Source organism: Lepisosteus platostomus, chromosome 19, assembly GCF_059453375.1.
Source record: "Lepisosteus platostomus isolate fLepPlt1 chromosome 19, fLepPlt1.hap1, whole genome shotgun sequence".
NCBI lineage: Eukaryota > Metazoa > Chordata > Actinopteri > Semionotiformes > Lepisosteidae > Lepisosteus > Lepisosteus platostomus.
This window is the reverse complement of record NC_142629.1, coordinates 5,656,415-5,661,846: the sequence shown is the minus strand read 5'-3', so window position 1 is coordinate 5,661,846 and position 5,432 is coordinate 5,656,415. Positions and strand designations below refer to the sequence as shown.

Below are 5,432 nucleotides of genomic sequence, written 5' to 3'. Positions count from 1 at the left end.
GGTCTCTTGTAGAAATTTAAAAGAAGAATTTTTTTTTTTTTAAAAAGGAAGGGCACCATGGAGGACTTCTGAAGACCCGGTGTTTAAGAAAAATTCCGTTTTTGGGCTGGTTATTGAACACGATTCCTCCTCCTTATTCTTTTCTCCTCTACAGGAGCTACACAGGAGGCCTTGTGGCCACAGCAGCTTAATGGTCTGGACAGGCCCCCCTTCCCCGCCTCACAATTGAGCTCAGCCCTACCGGCTGGCAGGAGAGCTTCACGCAGACCGTATGAAGCCCCGAGTCGCATGGAGGGCCTGGCTGCCGATAAAGAAGCGGCCGTTATGCGTTTGTCGAGATGCGTTCCCGCCCTCGGGCCAGAGGCCGCAGACAAAAGGCTCCCCCTGCCCGTGAATGGACAGCGGGCTTCGCTTGCTTTGGAGAAATCAGACAATGGCCCAGATGGAGGCTCCCAGCTACTCCTAATGGGTTCCACACAACCGGCCCATTTTCTGCGCGCATCGGAGAACTCTTGCGCTGCCCTGAAGCGGTCCACCCCGCGCTGGTAGAGCAGTTAATGGAAGCCGGCGCTCAGACACTCCTCGTCACGCCTGGGCACACCCTGTCCACTTACCAACAGTGTCCCCCCTCTCAGGGAAATCTTTCTTACGGGCCTTGTGCGGTCTCAGTTCAGCCCTCATTTAAATGGATTAAAAACGAGCTTGATACAGTACATTTTCAGAACTGCCACAGTAGGATTGTGGGTACGGTGATGTTACATCGAGGACCAAGCCATTGCAATTGTATTTGTACTGGAGAGTTTCTATAAAAAGCAGGAGAAAATGAAGTCGCCTGGTGTTCTCCTAGGTGGGTTACTCCCATGGATTCTCCCAAGCTTTCATCAGGGCCCAGTTCCTCCTGGGGCTTAATACCCCCAGCCTTGCTTGGGCAAGGTTTCAGAGAGTGCTATGTGATCTGGTTTTCTGCCGGTGGGAGAAAGTCCAGAATAGCTGAAAAGCTTATGTTAGACCCTCACATGGGAGGTAACACTCTTACGTCTTTAGAGGGGAGAGTGTGTGCTTTCTTCTTCCCGGCTGCCCCTTTTTTTACATCTGTTCCCCTTTCAGAGTGTCAGCTTTCCCCTTTTGAAACATTTTGCACCAGAGTCCATTTGTCTCTCTTTCCTGTCCCAGCCCTGGGCCCAGTTTTCAAATCAAATCTCCATGATGGCCTACCCTCCAGCAGGCTACAGCCCAGCCCAGCTGCAGGGTCCCCACATGCTCTACTGGGAATGACTGTAACCAGTGCTGTCTCCATCTATTCACAGAGAGCTCTAGATTCCTGAGAAGGGCTTCAGCGCTAACAATACAGCAGGCATCATTTTAAATGGGTGATGCACAGCTTTTATACGCTTTCCCCTCCACTGGGGAAAGAAAACATGGCATTGCACCATATTGTGTTAATTGCACAGCGAAGAAAAAAAACAGCTGAATGTTTAGACCTGAAACAGGAGCTTCAGGTTCTTAGGTTTAATGTAAAAATAAAACCCTTTTCATTTGGCCTCTGTAGCACAAATTTCAACATGTTGGGTACAGCAATGTGGAAAGGCCTACACTGCCTTGGACTAGTGGGTTTGGTAGGCACTGTACCAACACCCCTATTTCTCCTCTGCAAGCTGTAGAGCTACAGTGGCACATAGCAAAGTAAAGCACTCCCTCTTGTGGCGTTTTAGTGAAATTACAAGTGTTCTTTAGCCTAGCAAGAATTTCAGCACAGGTCACCCCTTAAAACTTCAGCTCTAATGGATAGACTGATGCATATTTAAACGACTTGGATCTCAGTTAGATTTCGTGGAAGCAGAATATTTGACCTAGTCTTACAATTTATTCTGATGAAAGTCATGGGACCGTAGCCTACACAGGTTTCCAATGCACAGCTGCAGGATGGAAGAATAAACTTTGAATAGCCCATCAACCTTAACTAGAATGTCTTTAGGCAGAAACCACAGCATCCTGTAACAATGAGGGAAGACTCCATGAATAGCACACAGCCACCTGATTGAGGTCAATACTGAACAGCATACACCTTTTCTGCACGCGAGTTCTTCAAAAAGATGACAAGGCAACACTTTGAAGAGAAGCAGCATAGCTCAAGAGCTCTTTCACTGTGGCAGAGAGAGACCTGCAAGCAGGAGTGGACCTCTGGATCAACAAGTGCAGGTTGAGCCTGCAGAGGCAGCTGGTACACAAACATGCAGCAGAAAGGAGAGGTAGGACTCGAGATCGTAAAGGCTTTATTAAAAACATTCAGCCAGTGCCTTTACACAGGAAGGCACATTAATTAGAATGTGCTTGTAATGCATTACATAGGTGTAGCTTCTCTAATTTTGCTTTACAGCTCTGCCTTTTTAAAATTTGTTCAATTCTCACACATCACAATTTGAAGGTCGAGTCTAGGAACAGGGGGCTTTGAGTTAGGATTTACAACATGAAGGTTCTCCTCCCTCAATCACAACTGAGGCCACAAACAGAACAAGCAAGCTCCTGAGTCATCAAAATACATTTTATTACAGTGGAATGGCCCAGAGAGAGAGAGTGTGTTGGGCCCCATCTTGACTAGTGGGGGCCAGGCCAGCTCTGCCCCTACAGCTGGAGAGGTCCACATCCCCCGTCACCTGCAAGACACCAAACCATCCATTAATGCCTCTTTCAACCACCCATGCAGTCACACCCTACCCATCGTTACTGCTAGATTCAAAAATACATGTCACGCAGCCAACTGAAGTTCACGTACTAAATTCTAGATCTGGAAGAACCAACCACAGTTTGTTGGGACAGCTGCTGAAGTGCAGGAAATTGTAAAACTGTGCAATGATTGTTCAGACCACAGAAGAGGGTGCTACTATAAAACGAGTCGGCATACACATTCAAGAACTCCATTTTCAGGACAACTCTAGGTAAGAAAATAACGAGGCCATCTCTTGGTCATTACCTGGATGAGATTCTTGGATCAATTACTATTTCTTGAAAGAGGGGACGATACTGAGCTTTTAGGTCAGGTGCAAGGATCGACACCTGAATTTAGATTCAGGATATCCAGTTAAAATCCCAATCCTGGACCCAACACCTGAGCTCTTAACGAACACGGACTTAATGGGTTTTAATAGGAACGGAGAACTGATCATGAATCAGTTAAAGAGCAACTGAAGAAATAACCTCCTAGGAGGTTATCTCCAACCTTCACGTAGAAAGACTTGGAAAGGATCTAAACAAGCTACTGGTTAGTTCACTTGAGGATTAATTTTGGTTTGAATGAGAACTAGAAGGTGTGAGGTGAGGTGGGGTGGGGTCCCCCACCCCCAATGATTGAACATGGACTTCCTTACCTCTCTCTCTCTCCAGTCACCAGGCCTGCCAAGCTACCACGAGACCTCCCCCCCAACACCACGTTTCATGGGGAGGGTTGAAATGCCTGAAACAAAGACCAGCCATCCTTTTAGAATCCCTGCGCAACCCTACCTCAATACTTATGCTACACAAGCTCCAGGATCAACGGATAAAAACCAGCTGCCTTCGAAAAGCTTCCCGTTTGTCACAGTGCTTCAGAACATGAGGTGAAATCAAGGACTGCTGGGCAGTATGTTCATTGGAAGTGTCAGAAATACGAAATAATTCATCACGAACACCGTGCAGAAACCGGAAAGGGCGAGCAGCCGTTCAGTCAGATCGAGGGGAGATTTTTTAAAAGTCGGACAGAAGGATAAACTCACCATTTTCAAATCTCTCGACGTCTGCTCTTCACCCAAGCCCGTCTCAAGGCACGCACGCGTCGTCTGGGGTGATCTGTTGAGCCAAGAAACGGAACGTTAACCATCCTTCCTCCCCCAACTCTGAAAGATCTTTCCTGCTCAGGTCATCACAGAGGTCCTGGTTAGCCATCATGTCCCGAGTAGGGCATCATGTAAACATTTCACAAACCTGACCTGCAGTGACCACAGTGCTTCAGAACATGGAGTGAAATCAGAGGCCACAGGGTGGCCTGCTCATTGGAAGTGTCAGAAATAGAAAAATCATTCATCATGAACACTGTGCAGAGACGGGGAGCCCTTGAACCGACATTACCACCTAGATTTCGATTAGGGGCCAATTTGAATTCTGCAATTTCAATCAAAAACCAACCCATTTTCGCGCAGGTGACTCACCATTTCAAGTCACTCGATTGCCTGCGGATAAACAGCCGCCACTCCACTCGGATCGGTCCCCACAACCTCTCAGGACACGCTGTTGCGACGTCGCCATCTTGAATTTCTCCACGGCGATCGGCAGCACGTCACCACGTGTCACTAAAACAAAAAGTAAAATATACCGCCGGTTTCTTAAACGATCTCAGCGCAACCTCCCATGCAATCGCTTTCACATGAAACATACAGAGGCACAGTCTAGGCGAACAGGGGTGAAGCTTTTCAGTCGCCGAGAAGCTTCTACCGATAAAGGACACGCTTCTCACTTCACAAGCGAGTATATTACACGTGCATCCTACGTTCAGACGATCAGTCGAGTCCACAGTGTTTCAGAACATTTAGTGAAATCAAGGACTGTTCATCGGAAGTGTCAGAAATAAGAATAGATTCATCATTAACACTGAAGGAGACTCAAGACTATTCTCATAAGAGGAAGACGCTAGTCTTGTTAAAATCCCGCATGAAACGCAACTCCAAGCGGGCCCGATGTAGGCCCGTAGCCGCATCTTGGGGTGCGCAGATGCGCCCATTTAAGTCTGCAAACTGGGCAGACCTTTGTACGTGGAGCTATGCGTTTCCTACACAAAGCCACGCCGGGCCCACATGGCCTAGCCTAGGTCAATCCAGCACGCCTACGCTGAAAAACAGCAGCGCCCACTACATTCAGTACTTCGGCAAGCACTCGTAATGGACAGCTGGACTTCCCCGAGACAAGCCAGATTTAATAAAACTAATGCACGGAAATGCTGAGCTTTTACTAACACTAGCAACAACTAAAACAAACCACCACTCACCTCCACCGAGCAAAAAGAGAGGCTCAATAGCGCCGCGAAATGAATTTATGGGGTGAAGGTCTGGCCCCGGCCTGAATTCACACTTCTTATTGGATAGTCAATGCAAAAATAGCCGTTTCTTATGCGAAGGAACCAATCGCCTCTGAATTCTAAAGCAACACTCCTTTTCCGCTGGAAGAAGGGGAAGCTTCCTATTGGCTATTTAAAATGTATTTGGTCACGAATCAAATGTGAGTTTTAGCGTGAGAGGGAAACTGACTTGAAGAACGTCCAATGGTAGATAAAAGTAGTACAATAGACTGATGGAGCTATAGCCAATGAGCATTCAGCTGTGGGCGGAGCGTGGATGGGAGGGCGGTGTCGAAAAGAATTGTGGGGTCTGTAGTGCTCACTTGATCGGGGATTGATTTGGAATCGA

At 47.5% G+C, this 5,432-nt stretch overlaps 1 long non-coding RNA gene and 1 other non-coding gene across 2 annotated transcripts; both read right to left on the bottom strand.

Annotated features, from left to right (window-relative positions):
• Positions 1–2,256: 2,256 nt before the first annotated feature.
• LOC148644979 (uncharacterized) lies at positions 2,257–5,142 on the bottom strand. The gene is made up of 5 exons (XR_015928513.1): positions 5,015–5,142; positions 4,182–4,322; positions 3,750–3,822; positions 3,366–3,451; positions 2,257–2,654 (listed from the first exon to the last, which is right to left on the bottom strand). It is a non-coding gene; the product is annotated as an uncharacterized LOC148644979 (long non-coding RNA).
• LOC148644980 (small nucleolar RNA SNORD60) lies at positions 3,977–4,065 on the bottom strand. The gene has a single exon (XR_015928615.1). It is a non-coding gene; the product is annotated as a small nucleolar RNA SNORD60 (small nucleolar RNA).
• Positions 5,143–5,432: the final 290 nt, after the last annotated feature.